Raw genomic sequence first — 19,137 nt, forward strand, 5'->3', positions numbered from 1 at the left:
TTCCAGTTGTTCCACGCCCAATTATTGAAAAGACTATTTTGTCCCAGTTCAGAGGATTTGGGGGCCTTGTCAAAAATCACTTGACTATAGATTTGGTGGTCTGTTACCACCCTCTTGGTGCAATCCCATTGGTAAATGCTTCTGTCTTTGTACCAGTACCAATGCTGTTTTGACCACTGTGGCTTTATAATAGGTTTCAAAATCAGAGAGTGTTAATCCTCCCACTTCGTTCGTCTTTTTAAGGATGTTTTCAGCTATTCGGGGTGTCTTTCCCTTCCAGATCAATTTGGTAGTTAGCTTTTCCAAATCTTCAAAGTAGGTTGTTGGAATTTTGATTGGTACTGTATTGAATCTGTAGGTCAATTTGGGGAGAATTGACATCTTAATGATACTTAACCTTCCTGTCCATGAGCAGGGAATGTCTTTCCACCTATTTAAATCTCCTTTGATTTCTTTTAGCAATGTTATGTAGTTTTCTCTGTACAAGTCCTTTACCTCCTTCGTTAAGTTATTCTTAAGTATGTGCTTCTTTTAATTGCTATTTTGAATGGAATTTTTTCCTTAGCTGACTCCTCAGCTAGGTCATTGCTTGTATATAGAAATGTTAGTGATTTTTGCACATTAATTTTATATCCCACCACTTTGCTGAACTTGTTTATTAACTCAAGTAACTTTGCTGTAGATTTCTCAGGATCTTCCGAGTATAGTATATCATCTGCAAATAATGAAAGTTGTATTTCTTCCTTTCCAATTTGGATGCCTTTTATTTCTTTGCCCTGCCTGATTGCTCTAGCTAGAAATTCTAGCACAATGCTGAATAATAGTGGTGACAGCGGGCATCCTTGTCTTGTACCTCATAACGCTTTCAGTCTCTCTCCATTGAGTATGATGCTGGCTATTGGTTTTTCATATATTCCCTTTATCATATTGAGGTAGTTACCTTTGATTCCTATCTTCTGGAGTGTTTTTTTAGAAAAGGATGCAGAATTTTGTCGAATGCATTTTCATCATCAATTGAGATTATCATGTGATTTTTCCCTTTTACTTTGTTAATATGCTGTATTACATTAATTGATTTTCTTGTGTTCACCATCCTTGCATTCCTGGTATAAACCCCACTTGGTCATAGTATATACTTCTTTTAATGTGCTGTTGGATTTGATTTGCCAATATTTTATTGAGAATTTTTGCATCTATGTTCATTAGGGAGATTGGCCTAATCTCTTTCTTTTCTTTCTTATAGCATTTTTACATAGTTTTGGTATTAAAATGATATCAGCTTCAGTGGCACAGCAGGCAGAGTTCTCGCTTGCCATGCTGGAGACCTGGGTTCAATTCCCAGTGCCTGCCCATGTTTAAAAAAATAGTAAAGATATTAGCTTCATAAAATAAGTTAGGTAGAGTTGCTTTTTCCTCAGTTTTTTGGAAAAGTTTAAGCAGGATTGGAGTGAGTTCTTTCTGAAATGTTTGATAAAATTTCCCTGTGAAGCCATCTGGTCCTGGGTTTTTCTTTGTAGGAAGATTTTTGATGACTGATTTAATCTTTATTTGTGATTGGTTTGTTGAGATCTCTATTTCTTCCTAAGTCAGTGTAGCTTGTTTGTGTGTCTCCAGGAATTTTTCCATTTCATCTAAGTTGTCTAATTTGTTGGCTTAGAGTTGTTCATCATATCCTCTTATGATTTCTTTTACTCTTCAGGGTCTGTGGTAACACACCCCTTCTCATTTCTGATTTTGTTTATTTGCATCCTCTCTCTTTTTTTTTCACTGTCAGTCTTGCTAGTGGCCCATCAATCTTATGATTTTCTCAAAGAAGCAACTTTTGGTTTTATTGATTCTTTCTATTTTCTTTTGTTCTCCCATTCATCTTTGTTATTTCTCTTCTCCTCTTTGCTTTGGGGTTAGTTTGCTCTTTTTTCTCAAGTTCACCCAGGTTTGCTGTTATGTCCTAATTTTTGCTCTTTTATTTTTTATTTTTTGGTGCAGACAGGAAGGCAGCCTTATTGCACATTGGAGAAATAAACATGATTCCATTTAGAGGGGAAAAAAGCCATTGACGCTCATTAAGCAACACTGCCATCCATTGGAGTGGTGACAGACCAAGATTTTCAAATTAGAAATGATTACTGGTGTAAATCTTTAACATAAACATCACTATTTTAAAAAGTTGGTCTTCAGAGAACTGCAGACTTTCTTGAGAAACTATTTTTATCTTTGAAATATGAAAATTTATGTGCATTCTGTGCTTTGCTGGGGGGAGGGGTAAAGGATGAGTATTTTTGAAACATAGATCATCAAATTAATTCTCCATTTGGAAATTATGAGACATTTGGGGGCCGACCTGTCTCTTTGAAAACGCTTTACTCTTGTTCAACAGTCTGAACAGTAACCCCTGATTACAACAGACAGCTTTATAAAGAAGCAAAATTTAACTGTTCAAGAAGTACATTAAGTTTACTCATTTCCTCTTTCCATTTCACAATATAGAGTGCTAAGTATTTGCACTTATTTGAACTCATGAAAGAAAAAAAAAAGCATTAGAACATACCAATTACAATTTTGCATAAATCACATAACCCAACTCTTATGACTACAATAACAGTGGAAGATACTGGTGTGAGGAAGTAAGAATGCTGTTCTTAATGAATAATAAAGTCATTCTTCTCAAAGCTTTATTCTCCTTTCTATCCAGGTGTTGCAGCAAATGTGTTGTTTTAATGACTTCTATGAGCATATGAATGAGAACACTTAGTGAAACACCTGGATGAAAAAAGAAATAAAGTTGTGAGAATAATATATTGTTAATAACCACAATCCCGAATCAGCATCTGTTATTGCTGAGATTTTAGATTCTGGGCTAAATGCTCTGTCTTTGGGATATTCACAATGGTTATTGATTTTGCTTATGAGTTCCTCTCCTTCCAACATTTTGGGGCATATAGATGGAGGCACTCATGGATTCTAGAATGCATGAGTCTGATATGGTCTTCATTAACCATATTCTTGGCAAAAAGTAAACTCGGTAAGGATTTTGAGGAAAACCAAGTGCTCAGAAAGAGGTATGTAAGTGTAGAGTAAGAAGTTGAATTAAAACATTTTTTGGTTGCATTTTTTCAGCAGACACAACTGAATGATTCGATTCTGAAAACCTGAGATTGTCCAGAAAAATAGTTGAGTGTAGGATGCAAAAGCTATCACAAAGTCTGAACCCAGTGTTTTGCATTTCTCAAAGCAACATGAATTGGGGAGTCTGTATCTGAATGGAGTTATTCTTCTTAAAGGTGTCTGGACTGACTGATGTGGTGCTCACTGCATTGTGTAGTAGGTGCCTGCAGCCTTAAAGCCTTCCTCCACGCTTCCCCAGTCACATGAAGGGCCTCTCCGGGGACCTAACGGAGGATGGGAGAACTGATCACTTGACCCAAGTATTCGTGTTGTCTGCAACTTTCAACACAGTGCGACTATTTGGGTACTCCTGAGGCCAAATGCCAGGGGAGCCTTACAGTAATTCAAACATGATGCCAAAGTCATCTCAAAAAAAGTTTATTAGCATGATTAAAAACATTTTCTTGAATAATGATAGAGAGAAAGAATTTCTAAACATGGAAGAATATCAGTGGCAATTCCTGATAACCAGTATTTGGAACTGAATGGATAATCTCATTTTATTAAAAACCATTTATTTGTTCCATGTGGAGTCATGACTATTGCTTTGTCTGGCAAGGAGTCCCTACTGCAATTAAGTATAAAAAATATCTTCTACCATATTTGGAGTGTGACCTGCATTACTGAGTGAAGAGTTGATAAAAATCCTCAAAGAGCTGGATTTTTGTTTTTTAAAAACATTCCTTTTTCACACTACAAAGAAATAATTAGTATTTTGGCTTTTTAAATTCCTACATGATATTTAGAATGACAGTCCCAGACGCCCCCCCCCCCATAATTGCGAACACAGACCCTCTCCTGGGGGGTGCATTCTTGGGGTGGACTCCATGTGCTTTTACAGGCTTGAGAACAAAGACTGCATCATCCAGACTAGTAGTTGTGCATGTCGCCCTCACACAGGTGTGGCAGGCTGGTGAAAGCCTCGATAACAAAACCAGCTTTTCTGAAAACTTCAGGCAGACTATTCACTTGTTCTTCCCAATTCTGTCCCTTGATTTCCAGAATTTCTGATGGTTTCTCCCACCTGCCACCGTTTTCCACATAGGGATAAAAGGGCAAGACCAAGGCCAGGATGACTCGGCCTCTAGTTGGCTCCAAGACACTTCTGATACCTTTTTGCAAAGTCAGGGGCTGATCACAGTGGTCCAGCAAATTCAAGCAGCTGATGACATCATACTGGAACCCTGTGTTCTGCCATTCATTTATACCAAGCACTCTGTTCTTCTTTTTCTGAAGCTGCCAGATCATAGTTTCAGATAGCTCAGTGGCATAGATTTCTTCAAAATGAGGGCTCATGATTTTTGTGACTTCTCCATCTCTAGTACCTAAATCAAGAAGTCCATGGATTTTCCAGTCTGGATTAATTTTAAGCAGTCTCTGAAATTGATCTGGTGAAAATACAAGCATTGAGCCTCTTCCTAGCAACCCGTTGATGGATGTCCTAGACCTACAAACAGGCCAAAAACAGATGACACAAAAGAATGATACAATTGCATAAATAGCCAGCCTGATTTCTCAGTGCTGTTATTTTTTTTTTAATTTTTTTATTAATTAAAAAAAATTAACTAACACAACATTTAGAAATCATTCCATTTTACATATGCAATCAGTAATTCTTAATATCATCACATAGGTGTATGGTCATCATTTCTCAGTACATATGCATCGATTTAGAGAAAGAAATAGCACGACAACAGAAAAAGAAATAAAGTGATAACACAGAGAGAAAACAAAACTAAAAATAAAAAGTACAAAAATATATAAGAGAAAAAAATACAAAACAAACAAACAAACAAAAAAACTATAGCTCAGATGCAGCTTCATTCAGCGTTCCAACATAATTACATTACAATTAGGCAGTATTGTGCTGACCATTTTTTTTTTTTTTTTTTTAGAAATCATACCATTCTACATATGCAATCAGTAATTCTTAACATCATCACATAGATGCATGATCATCGTTTCTTAGTACATTTGCATCGGTTTAGAAGAACTAGCAATATAACCGAAAAAGATATAGAATGTTGATATAGAGAAAAAAAATAAAAGTAATAATAATAAGAACAAAACAAACAAAACAAAACAAAACAAAAACCTATAGCTCGGATGCAGCTTCATTCAGTATTTTAACATGATTACTTTACAATTAGGTATTATTGTGCTGTCCATTTTTGAGTTTTTGTATCTAGTCCTATTGCACAGTCTGTATTCCATCAGCTCCAATTACCCATTATCTTACCCTGTTTCTAACTCCTGCTGAACTCTGTTACCAATGACATATTCCAAGTTTATTCTCGAGTGTCGATTCACATCATTGGGACCATACAGTATTTGTCTTTTAGTTTTTGGCTAGACTCACTCAGTATAATGTTCTCTAGGTCCATCCATGTTATTACATGCTTCATAAGTTTATCCTGCCTTAAAGCTGCATAATATCCCATCGTATGTATATACCACAGTTTGTTTAGCCACTCTTCTGTTGATGGACATTTTGGCTGTTTCCATCTCTTTGCAATTGTAAATAACGCTGCTATAAACATTGGTGTGCAAATGTCTGTTTGAGTTTTTGCCCTTAATTCCTTTGAGTAGATTCCCAGCAATGGTATTGCTGGGTCGTATGGCAATTCTATATTCAGCTTTTTGAGGAACCGCCAAACTGCCTTCCACAGTGGTTGCACCCTTTGACATTCCCACCAACAGTGGATAAGTGTGCCTCTTTCTCCGCATCCTCTCCAGCACTTGTCATTTTCTGTTTTGTTGATAATGGCCATTCTGGTGGGTGTGAGATGATATCTCATTGTGGTTTTGATTTGCATTTCTCTAATGGCCAGGGACATTGAGCATCTCTTCTTGTGTCTTTTGGCCATTTGTATTTCCTCCTCTGAGAGTTGTCTATTCAAGTCTTTTTCCCATTTTGTAATTGGGTTGGCTATCTTTTTGTTGTTGAGTTGAACAATCTCATTATAAATTCTGGATACTAGACCTTTATCTGATATGTCGTTTCCAAATATTGATTCCCATTGTGTAGGCTGTCTTTCTACTTTCTTGATGAAGTTCTTTGATGCACAAAAGCGTTTAATTTTGAGGAGTTCCCCTTTATTTATTTCCTTCTTCAGTGCTCTTGCTTTAGGTGTAAGGTCCATAAAACCGCCTCCAATTGTAAAATTCATAAGATATCTCCCTACATTTTCCTCTAACTGTTCTATGGTCTTAGACCTAATGTTTAGATCTTTGATCTATTTTGAGTTAACTTTTGTGTAGGGTGTGAGATATGGGTCTTCTTTCATTCTTTTGCATATGGATATCCAGTTCTCTAGGCACCATTTATTGAAGAGACTGTTCTGTCCCAGGTGAGTTGGCTTGACTGCCTTATCAAAGATCAAATGTCCATAGATGAGAGGGTCTATATCTGAGCACTCTATTCGATTCCATTGGTCCATATATCTATCTTTATGCCAATACCATGCTGTTTTGACCACTGTGGCTTCATAATATGCCTTAAAGTCAGGTAGCATGAGACCTCCAGCTTCGTTTTTTTTCCTCAAGATGTTTTTAGCAATTCGGGGCACCCTGCCCTTCCAGATAAATTTGCTTATTGGTTTTTCTATTTCTGAAAAATAAGTTGTTGGGATTTTGATTGGTATTGTACTAAAATCAATTTAGGTAGGATTGACATCTTAACTATATTTAGTCTTCCAATCTATGAACACGGTATGCCCTTCCATCTGTTTAGGTCTTCTGTGATTTCTTTTAGCAGTTTTTTGTAGTTTTCTTTATATAGGTTTTTTGTCTCTTTAGTTAAATTTATTCCTAGGTATTTTATTCTTTTAGTTGCAATTGTAAATGGGATTCGTTTCTTGATTTCCCCCTCAGCTTGTTCATTGCTAGTGTATAGAAATGTTACAGATTTTTGAATGTTGATCTTGTAACATGCTACTTTGCTGTACTCATTTATTAGCTCTAGTAGTTTTGTTGTGGATTTTTCCGGGTTTTCGACGTATAGTATCATATCGTCTGCAAACAGTGATAGTTTTACTTCTTCCTTTCCAATTTTGATGCCTTGTATTTCTTTTTCTTGTCTAATTGCTCTGGCTAGAACCTCCAACACAATGTTGAATAATAGTGGTGATAGTGGACATCCTTGTCTTGTTCCTGATCTTAGGGGGAAAGTTTTCAATTTTTCCCCATTAAGGATGATATTAGCTGTGGGTTTTTCATATATTCCCTCTATCATTTTAAGGAAGTTCCCTTGTATTCCTATCCTTTGAAGTGTTTTCAACAGGAAAGGATGTTGAATCTTGTCAAAAGCCTTCTCTGCATCAATTGAGATGATCATGTGATTTTTCTGCTTTGATTTGTTGATATGGTGTATTACATTAATTGATTTTCTTATGTTGAACCATCCTTGCATACCTGGGATGAATCCTACTTGGTCATGATGTATAATTCTTTTAATGTGTTGTTGGATACGATTTGCTAGAATTTTATTGAGGATTTTTGCATCTATATTCATTAGAGAGATCGGCCTGTAGTTTTCTTTTCTTGTAATATCTTTGCCTGGTTTTGGTATGAGGGTAATGTTGGCTTCATAGAATGAATTAGGTAGTTTTCCCTCTGCTTCGATTTTTTTGAAGAGTTTGAGGAGAGTTGGTACTAATTCTTTCTGGAATGTTTGATAGAATTCACATGTGAAGCCGTCTGGTCCTGGACTTTTCTTTTTAGGAAGCTTTTGAATGACTGATTCAATTTCTTTACTTGTGATTGGTTTGTTGAGGTCATCTATGTCTTCTTGAGTCAAAGTTGGTTGTTCATGTCTTTCCAGGAACCCATCCATTTCATCTAAATTGTTGTATTTATTAGCATAAAGTTGTTCATAGTATCCTGTTATTACCTCCTGTGAGGTCAGTAGTTATGTCTCCTCTTCCATTTCTGATCTTATTTATTTGCATCCTCTCTCTCCTTCTTAGCAAGTCAATCTTGCTAAGGGCCCATCAATCTTATTGATTTTCTCATAGAACCAACTTCTGGCCTTATTGATTTTCTCTATTGTTTTCATGTTTTCAATTTCATTTATTTGTGCTCTAATCTTTGTTATTTCTTTCCTTTTGCTTGCTTTGGGGTTAGCTTGCTGTTCTTTCTCCAGTTCTTCCAAATGGATAGTTAATTCCTGAATATTTGCCTTTTCTTCTTTTCTGATATAGGCATTTAGGGCAATAAATTTCCCTCTTAGCACTGCCTTTGCTGCGTCCCATAAGTTTTGATATGTTGTGTTTTCATTTTCATTCGCCTCGAGGTATTTGCTAATTTCTCTAGCAATTTCTTCTTTGACCCACTCGTTGTTTAGGAGTGTGTTGTTGAGCCTCCACGTATTTGTGAATTTTCTGGCACTCTGCCTATTATTGATTTCCAACATCATTCCTTTATGGTCCGAGAAAGTGTTGTGTATGATTTCAATCTTTTTAAATTTGTTAAGACTTGCTTTGTGACCCAGCATATGGTCTATCTTTGAGAATGATCCATGAGCACTTGAGAAAAAGGTGTATCCTGCTGTTGTGGGATGTAATGTCCTATAAATGTCTGTTAAGTCTAGCTCATTTATAGTAATATTCAGATTCTCTATTTCTTTATTGATCCTCTGTCTAGATGTTCTGTCCATTGATGAGAGTGGTGAATTGAAGTCTCCAACTATTATGGTATACGTCTATTTCCTTTTCAGTGTTTGCAGTGTATTCTTCACGTATTTTGGGCATTCTGGTTTGGTGCGTAAATATTTATGATTGTTATGTCTTCTTGTTTAATTGTTCCTTTTATTAGTATATAGTGTCCTTCTTTGTTTCTTTTAACTGTTTTACATTTGAAGTCTAATTTGTTGGATATTAGTATAGCCACTCCTGCTCTTTTCTGGTTGTTATTTGCATGAAATATCTTTTCCCAACCTTTCACTTTCAACCTATGTTTATCTTTGGGTCTAAGATGTGTTTCCTGTAGACAGCATATAGAAGGATCCTGTTTTTTAATCCATTCTGCCAATCTATGTCTTTTGATTGGGGAATTCAGTCCATTGACATTTAGTGTTATTACTGTTTGATAATATTTTCCTCTAACATTTTGCCTTTTGTATTATATATATCATATCTGATTTTCCTTCTTTCTACACTCTTTTCCATATCTCTCTCTTCTGTCTTTTTGTATCTGCCTCTAGTGCTTCCTTTAGTATTTCTTGCAGAGCTGGTCTCTTGGTCACAAATTCTCTCAGTGACTTTTTGTCTGAGAATGTTTTAATTTCTCCCTCATTTTTGAAGGATAATTTTGCTGGATATAGGAGTCTTGGTTGGCAGTTTTTCTCTTTTAGTATTTTAAATATCATCCCACTGTCTTCTAACTTCCATGGTTTCTGCTGAGAAATCTACACATAGTCTTATTGGGTTTCCCTTGTATGTGATGGATTGTTTTTCTCTTGCTGCTTTCAAGATCCTCTCTTTCTCTTTGACCTCTGACATTCTAACTAGTAAGTGTCTTGGAGATCGCCTATTTGGGTCTAATCTCTTTTGGGTGCGCTGCACTTCTTGGATCTGTAATTTTAGGTCTTTCATAAGAGTTGGGAAATTTTCAGTGATAATTTCTTCCATTAGTTTTTCTCCTCCTTTTCCCTTCTCTTCTCCTTCTGGGACACCCACAACACGTATATTTGTGCGGTTCATATTGTCTTTGAGTTCCCTGATACCCTGTTCAAATTTTTCCATTCTTTTCCCGATAGTTTCTTTTTCTTTTTGGAATTCAGATGTTCCATCCTCCAAATCACTAATTCTATCTTCTGTCTCTTTAAATCTATCATTGTAGGTATCCATTATTTTTTCTATGTTTGCTACTTTATCCTTCACGTCCATAAGTTCTGCGATTTGTTTTTTCAGTTTTTCTATTTCTTCTTTATGTTCAGCCCATGTCCTCTTCATGTCCTCCCTCAATTTGTCGATTTCATTTTTAAGAGGTTTTCCATTTCTGTTCGTATATTCAGCATTAGTTGTCTCAGCTCTTGTATCTCATTTGAGCTATTGGATTGTTCCTTTGACTGGGCCATATTCTCAGTCTTTTGAGCGTGGACAGTTATGTTCTGCTGCTGGCGTCTGGGCATTTATTCAGCTTTCTCTGGGTGTCGGACCCAGCAAGGTTGTAAGATTTTTCTGTGAAATCTCTGGGATCTGTTTTTCTTATCTTACCCAGTAGGTGGCGCACTTGGCACATGTTTGTCTCAAGTGTTTGGAATGGGTCTCCCCCAGTCACCGATCTCCGCGGCCTGGGAATTTCGGATCCAATTCTCTCCGTTGGTTCAGGGGCCGCGCTTAGTAGGGGCGTCAGCCGCCGCGGCTTGAGGGAACCCTGTGGCTGGTTGCGGGCCGCAGCGGGCCTGGGGGATTCCCCACCGGACCAGGAAGCCTCCCGCGTGGGGGGGGCCACCGCGGCTTGGATAGCCCTCCGATCTGAGACTTGTATCCGCGGACTCGAAGCCGAGACTCGAAGCCGCCCGCAAAAGAGGGGTGCCGCCTGCCTCGGCCTGGGAAACTTGCTTCTCCAATACTCTCAGCCGGCCCGGAAAGGAGGGATGGAGTAGCTCGGACCGCTGCAGCTGCCACTGCTTGGGAAATCGCGCACCGCTCGGGGGTCTCACCGCAGCCGAGTCTCACAGTCAGACTAGCCAGCCCAGACTTTGGATAGCCCTCTGTTCCGAGTTTCGTAGCCGCGGACTCAAAGCCGAGACTCGAAGCCGCCCGCAAAAGAAGGGCGCCGCCTGCCTCAGCTTGGGAAACTTGCTTCTCCGATACTCTCAGCCGGCCCGGGAAGGAGGGAGGGAGTAGCTCAGACCGCCGCAGTTGCGGCTGCTCGGGAAATCGCGCGCCGCCGGGGGTCTCACCGCAGCCGAGTCTCGCAGTCAGACTAGCCAGCCCAGACTTTGGATAGCCCTCTGATCCGAGACTCGTAGCCGCGGACTCGAGGCCGAGACTCGAAGCCGCCCGCAAAAGTGTGGCGCCGGCCGCCTTGGCTAGGGAGCTTGCCTCTCCGAGTCTCTCAGCCAGCCCGGGAAGGAGGGAGGGATTAGCTCGGACCGCCACAGCTGCGGCTGCTCGGGAAATCGCCGCTCAGGGATCTCACTGCAGCCGAGTTTCGCAGTCAGACTAGCCAGTCCAGACTGGGTTACGCTGTGTGTCCATTCCCTGCTGTAGCCCCAGGAGCTGTTCTGTACTGTTTCTGTTCACCTATTAGTTGATTTGGAGTTGGAGGAACTAAGACGCATGTACCTTACTAAGCTGCCATCTTGGATCCCCCTCAGTGCTGTTATTTAAGAAGATCTGTGTTCCTTGATCAAGGTAACTGAACAAAGACAGCCTGGAGTGATTCACATAATTTCTCTCTGTTGCACACATACCACTAGTGGTTCCCCTTCCTGCCGCCCGCGGCTGCCGTCTCCCGCCCGGGCTGCTCATGATGTTCACATACAGGGAGCGGGGCAGCGGGCTCCGCAGCGTCCACATCCTCCACGCCGGCCGCACGGATGTGGGGCTCAGCCGCAGCCAGCCCACCCACAGCCTCATCCGGGGCCGCGGCTGCTGGCTCAGATCACCGCGGGCGCTGGGGCGAGGAGAAGGAGGAAGAGGCGCCTTTGCTGCTGGTGCTCCAGCCATCGCGCCCAACTTGCCCATCCAGCCCCTTCGGGGCCAAGGCGGGGGATGGGGCTCTTTTTATTTTTTAATATAGGCATTTAAGGCAATAAATTTCCTTCTGAGCACAGCATTTGCTGCACCCTAAAAGTTCTGAAAAGTTGTATTCATGTTTTCGTTCATCTCTAGATAGCTACTGGTTTCTTTAGCAATTTCTTCTTTGACCCACTGGTCGTTATTTAATGTCCATATATTTGTGAATGTTCCTGTTCTTTGGTGTTTATTGAGATCCTGCTTCAACACATTGTGATCAGAGAAAGTGCTTTGAATAATTTCAATATTTTTAAAATTATAAAAACCTGTTTTGTGCCCCAGGACATAATCTATTGTGGAGAATGTTCCATGAGCACTAGAGAAGAATGTATAACCTTGTGCTTTGGGTTACAATGATCTTTATATGTCTGTTAGGTCTAACAGTTATTTAACTTCTCTATTTCCTTGTTGATCTTCTGTCTGGTTGTTTATCTATAGAGGAGAGTGATGGATTGAAGTCTCCTACTATTATTGTTGAAACATCTGTCGCTCTCTTCAGTTTTGCCAGCGTCTGTCTCATGTACTTTGGAGCTCCTTGATTGGGAGCATAAACATTTATGATTGTTCTATCTTCTTGGTGAATTGACCCTTTAATTAGTATATAGTGACCTTGTCTCTTATGATGTCTTTACATTTAAAGTCTATTTTGTCCCATATTAGTGTAGGCACTCCTGCTTTCTTTTGGTTACCACTTGAGTAGAAAATCTTTTTCCATCCTTTCACTTTCAATCTATTTGTATCCTTGTGTCTAAGATGAGTCTCTTGTAAGCAGGATATAGCTGGATTGTTTATCTTAATCCATTCTGCCAATCTGTAGCTTTTAATTGGTAAATTTAGTCAGTTATTATTCAAAGTTGTTACTGAAAATACGTTTCTTGATTCTACCACCTTAATCTTTTTTATTTTATTTGTCAGGTCTATATATTCTTTTCCTTCTTTCTCTTTGAATTATTTAAATTACCCTTAGTGGTACTCTTTAATTCTGTGCCCTCCTCCAGACCTCCCTCTCCTGTTTTTTTTTCATTTTAGCCTACAGAACTCTTTTTAGTATTTCTTGTATGGCCGGTCTCTTGTTGACAGATTCTTTCAGTACTTTTTTGTCTGTGAAAACTTTAATCTCACTTTCAATTTTGAAGGACAGTTTGGCTGGGTACAGAGTTCTTGGCTGGGGGTCTTTCTCATTCAGGATTTTGAATATATCATGCCACTGCCTTCTCACCTGTAGGGAGCTAGTTGAGTAGTCTGAAGTTAGTCTTATTGGATTTCCCTTGTATGTAGTAGATTGTTTTTCTCTTGCTGCTTTCAGGATTTTCTGCTTGTCTTCAACATTTGACAGACTGATTAGTATGTCCCTTGAGGAAGGCCTATTTGGGTTTATTCTGTTTGGAGTTCTTTGGGCTTCTTTGATCTGTGTAATTATGTCCTTTATGTGGGTTGGGAAGTTTTCCCCCATTATATCCTCAACTACTCTTCCTAGCCCTTTACTCCTCTCTCCTCCTTCTGGAACACCAATAATTCTTATATTTGTGGTGCAAAAGGGTCTCCCAGGTCAGCTGCACTCCCTGATTGCTCCCTCAGTTACCCTCCTCTCCCTTCTCTAACTTTTCCATGGAGCAGGGCTAATCTTCTCTATTCAGACATCTTCTCAGAAGTCCCAAGTCACCGTTTTTTAAAAAAAATTTATCATCATGATCATTTCTCAGAACATTTGCATCAATTCAGAAAAAGAAATAGAAAGAAAACAGGAAACAATTCATACATACCATGCCCCTTACCTCTCCCTTTCATTGATCACTACCATTTCAATCTACTAAATTTCTTTTAACATTTGTTTCCCCTATTATTTATTTATTTTTAATCCATGTGTTTTATTCATCTGTCCATAAGGTGGATAAAAGGAGCATCAGACACAAGGTTTTCGCAATCACACAGTCACATTGCGAAAGCTATATTATACAATCATCTTCAAGAAACATGGCTACTGGAACACAGCTCTACATTTTCAGGCAGTTCCCTCCAGCTTCTCCATTACACCTTAACTAAAAAGGTGATAACTATTCATAGTGTAAGAATAACCTCCAGGATAACCTCTCAACTCTGTTTGGAATCTCTCAGCCATTGACACTTTATTTTTGTCTCATTTCGCTCTTCCCCCTTTTGGTCAAGAAGGTCTTCTTAATCCCTTGGAGCTGAGTCTCAGCTCATTCTAGGATTTCTGTCCCACGTTGCCAGGAAGGTCCACACCCCTGGGAGTCATGTCCCATGTAGAGAGGGGGAGGACAATGAGTTTGCTTATCGTGTTGGCTGAGGGAGAGAAGCCACACTGGAGCAACCAAAGAGGTTTTCTTGGGGGTGACTGTTAGGTCTAACTTTAAGTAGGCTTAGCCTATGCTTCATGGGGTTAAGTTTCATATGAACAACCCCCAAGATTGGGGGCTCAGCCTGTTGCTTGGTTGTCCCCACTGCTTGTGGGAATATCAAGAATTCTCTACTTGGGGAAGTTGAATTTTCCCCCTTTTTTACTATTCCCCCAAGGGTACTTTGCAAATACTTTTTATTCACTGTTCAAATCACCAAGTCACCCCTTTCTACAGTATTAAAATTAAGGGATCACCATATGTTGAACTCTTGGTACAAATGCATTTTATAAGTTCGGTTGATTATCAGTATTTGGACCATGCCCATACTCACTCTTCTAGTTAACCCATTTCATCCTTTCTCTGTGGCTAATTACAAGTCTGTTTTACTGGGAAACTTTCTGAGTGAATAGTCCAGTCATTTGCAGCCGTTGAGACTTTCTGCCCTAGAATTTTTGTTGCTTATGACTCTTTAGGACTATGCATGGTAATTTTAGCTTTGGAAATTGGCAAACTAAACACACAAGCAGAGTTTTACCATAAATAGAAGAAAATGAGACTTTTCCAATATTTATATCAGTTTTCTTGTTTCACTTCTGACGTTGTAAAAAGCATAACGTAGTAAAGAGCGGTTAAATTCATTATAGGATAGAAAAACAGGGTGGAACTAGTATTCTAATAGAGTCAGTGTTCAGTTGCAACTATTCTTATTATCCTTTTACCATCAATACTTGAATGTGTTGTTCATTGAATTAGCTGAGTAGAAAGAGCTTCATCCTAGCACTTGCTACAGCCATTTAGCTTGTAGTAAAAGTTTGCAAGTGGGGAAATAGTATCATTGAAACAATAAAATTTCTTAAAAGTAATCTAAAGAAAAAAATAAGTGAACAACTGTCTATAATACCATATTCATTGTGATAAATAAATTTCTCTCAAGAATTAAGAGAGTCAAGAGGTTATCCTGGAGGTTATTCTTATGCATTATATAGATAGCCCTTTTTAGTTTTTAGAGTATTAGAGTAGCTAGAAAGAAATACCTGAAACTGTTGAGCTGCATTCTACTAGCCTTGATTCTCGAAGATGATTGTATAACTATATAGCTTTTGCAGTGTGACCGTGTGATTGTGCAAACCTTGTGTCTGATGCTCCTTTTATCCGGGAAATGGACAGATGAGTGAAAAAAAAATAAGGATTTAAAATTAGTAAATAATAGAAGATGGATAAAAGGTAAAAAGTTGAGTAGATTGACATACTACTCAATTTGACATACTAGTAGTTAATCAGAGGGAGTGGTAAGAGGTAGGGAATGTCTGAGTTTTTTCTTTTTTCTTTTCTTTTTCTGGAGTGATACAAATGTTCTAAAGATGATCATGGTGATAAATGTACAACTATGGATGATATTGTGAGCCACTGATTGTATCCTGTGTGTGGACTGTATGTGTCTGAAGGTTTCTCAGTAAAAATTTTTTTAAAAATGAAAGAAAATGTAAAACATAATATTGTGATACATTATAGGTAAGAATTAATTATTTTTACATGCTTTCTTATGTAGATTTTACTTAAGACAGGGTAGTGAGAATGACTATACCCATTTTATAGATGAAGAAACTGAGGCAGAGAATTTAAACAACTCACATAAAATAATATTGCTTAGAAAAAGTGGAGCCAGAAATATACTCAAAATAATCTGATACCTAAGTCAGCATTCTATTACCTCATGACTTTTAAATTAAAATATTTTTGTAGTCACTTTAATAAATTTCTTGTGTTTGCTTATTGTATTGCTGTCAAAGCTAACTTTGAAGCCCCCAATTGGTAGAGCCCAGACATTGAATTTAGCTAACAATTGTAATTAAATTTGGTTTTCAAAAGGAAGTATCATTTTTGAATTAAAAAGAGTATGCGTTTATATGCTTGGAGGGAAGCAAAATTATTATTTTGGAGAATTGAAAATTAGCAGAAATACTTTTTGAGATGAGCTGATGTACATGCTTTTGTGAATAATTTCTCAAATGAACATATCATTTACAAATAAGCTTCTCTGGGGGCAGAAGAGATTTTTTTTATTTGCATCATTATAGATCAGTATTTAGGCTGTTTATATGTAAATGTATGATTTGAGGAACAATTAAATGTTGACAAAGTAAATTGCAGTCATATCAATTGCAGTGCATTTTCCATAATTTTTCTAACTGACATCTTTGATGATGAATAGTGGATGTCAAGTCAAAGCCCATTATAGAGTGCACTAGGAATTCATGGGCCTGTCAGGGAGAAGACCGATTGACTTTAAATTTACATATTAATGAGAAGATTTGTTAAGAGGGTGCTTGACTATAGAAAATAACAGCATATTTATAGGGCAGGACATTTTATAAATAAAGCTGATGCAAAGAAAATGGAAATTAAACCTTTTAGGTTAATAAATTCAAGAGATTGCTAAAATGCTTATTTGCATTTTTATTTTCTTGAATTTACCTTACTTTTTGCTATCCATGTGGTTTGTTTTCTTAATTCTAGGTCAAGTTTGAATAATTTTCAAAGATATAAAATTACTTGTTTTTTCTTTCTGTAATTAACTAACGCTTATGGGAGAATGAAGCATATATGTAACAAATTTCTAAGACTAAAGTTATTTTGGCGAAATAATAGATTAAAATATTATTTTAATTATAATTAAATATTTAATATTTAATACACAAAGCAAATTTTAAGATTAATTTAAAAAATAAAAACTTTCATGGCATTAATTAAATTCTGACTCTGGGATCAGACAGGAATTTTGTTTTTTTGTTTTGCATAGGCAGGCACTGAAAATCAAACCAAGGTCTCTGGCATGACAAGCAAGAGCTCTGCCATTGAGCCACCATCGCCTGCCCGAATGTTTTTAATTTTATGAATCTACTTCTTTAAAACTGAACTTCTAGTAAATGACAGTTTTACAAGACTATCAAAATATTTTACTTTAGTAATTTGGAAAATAAGTCTAAATATTCACTGTTACTTTAGTTAGGAAAACATTTTTTTTATAAAAGTTTTAGGTTTACAGAATAATTGTGCACAAAGTATAGATAGTTCTTTATGCTACCCTCACCCTACTCCAATTTCTCCTATTAACATCTTGCATTAGTGTGGTACATTTGTTACACTTGATGAACCAATATTAATATATTATTGTAGCTAAAGTTCCCAGTTTACTTTAGTGTTTACTCTTTGTGCTGTACAGTTCTATGAATTTTGACAAATGTGTATTGTCATGTATCCAGCATTACAATATCATAAATAATAGTTTCATTATCCTTAAAGTGACCTGTGGTCCACCCGATCATCGCCCCCTACCACTGACAGCCACTGACCTTTTTATCTTCTTAGAGTTTTGCCTTTTCCAGAATGTCATTTGTTGGAATCATGAAGTATGTAGTTTTTTCAGACTGGCTTCTCTAACTTAGCAATGTACATTAAAATTACCTCAATGTCTTTTTGTAGCTTGTTAGCTCATTTCTTTCTATCCCTGGATACTACTCCATTGTATGGATGTACCACAGTTTATCTGTTCACCTATGGAAGGACATTTTGTTTTCTTCCAGTTTTGGGAAATTATCAGTAAAGCTGCTATGAACATCCATGTGCAGATTTTTGCATGGACATAAGTTTTCAACTTATTTGGGTAAATGCTCAGTTGTGTGATTGTCGATAGTGAAGCAAGACTGTGTTTAGCTTTCAAAAAAACTACCACACTGTCTTCCAAAGTGGCTGTACTATGTTGCATTTCCACCAGCAGTGAATAAGAGTTTATGTTGCTCCACATCCTCATCAGCATTTGGTGTTTGTCAGTGTTTGGGATTTTAGTTATTCTAATGCATGCAGTGCTATCTCATTTTTGTTTCAATTTTCAATTCCCTAATAACATATGATGAAGATTTTCACATGTTTATCATCTGTATATCTTCTTTGGTGACATGTCTGTTCAGATCTTTTGCCCATTTTATAAGTGGGTTGTTTGTTTTCTTACTGTTGCATTTTAAGAGTTCTTTGTATGTTTGAATATAAATCCTTTATCAGCTAATGTGTTTTGCAAATATTTTCTCCCAGTCTGTGGCTTGTCTTTTCTTTCTCTTAACAGTTTGTTTTGCCGAGTAGAGGTTTTTAAATTTAATAAAGTCCAATTTCACTGTTACTTTTTAGTATAAAATCCAAGTAATATAATTCTTTTGGCAGTATTTATGCCATTTTGAAGTTCATAGTGGTTAATTTGCTTCTCTATGTATGTATATATATATATATATATATATACATACACACACACACCACATATATGTGTGTATCTGTTCCTTATATTGTAAAACCTTTTATAGGTTAAAGAAAGCTGAAAGTTGAGAAATTTTTAAAAGTGTATTTAATATGATTTCTTAAGTTTTACAGAGGTAGCTACAAAGTAAGAAATTGTTAGTCCCCACCTGTGGTGTAGGATTTCATTTTATGTGACCAGTATCTTCCAAGACCCCTTGCATAAGTTGCAAATTGTGTGTAATAATGAACCCCATTATTTAATAAATATTTCTTATACAAACATACGTATCACTCATTTTTTTATAAATAAGGCAAACACTCTAGTAATGATAAATAAGCAAAATTAATCATAGAAAAATAATTTTTAAGAATTTTAATTCTCTTGCTTGCGTTCCAGCAGCCTACATGGCTCCAAGTTCTCTTTGTCCCTCCCCCAGAGGAAAAAAATTGGTAGCAGCCAATGGGATGCTGGGTAAGGCACGTGACTTGGTGTGCCTGTGGGCATTGCTGCCTGGAGATCCTGGGTAGGTCAGCATTCTGCTCCCTTCCCCCACTATGAGCCACCCCATGACTACCAT

General features: G+C 37.5%; 1 protein-coding gene and 1 pseudogene across 1 annotated transcript in view; one reads left to right on the top strand and one right to left on the bottom strand.

Annotated features, from left to right (window-relative positions):
* The window catches only part of AP3B1 (adaptor related protein complex 3 subunit beta 1), a 353,422-nt gene that overhangs the window by 143,448 nt on the left and 190,837 nt on the right, over positions 1-19,137 (top strand). The window lies entirely within an intron of this gene.
* LOC143665786 (protein-L-histidine N-pros-methyltransferase pseudogene) lies at positions 3,307-11,753 on the bottom strand (annotated as a pseudogene).

Source organism: Tamandua tetradactyla, chromosome 21, assembly GCF_023851605.1.
Source record: "Tamandua tetradactyla isolate mTamTet1 chromosome 21, mTamTet1.pri, whole genome shotgun sequence".
Taxonomy (NCBI): Eukaryota; Metazoa; Chordata; class Mammalia; order Pilosa; family Myrmecophagidae; genus Tamandua; species Tamandua tetradactyla.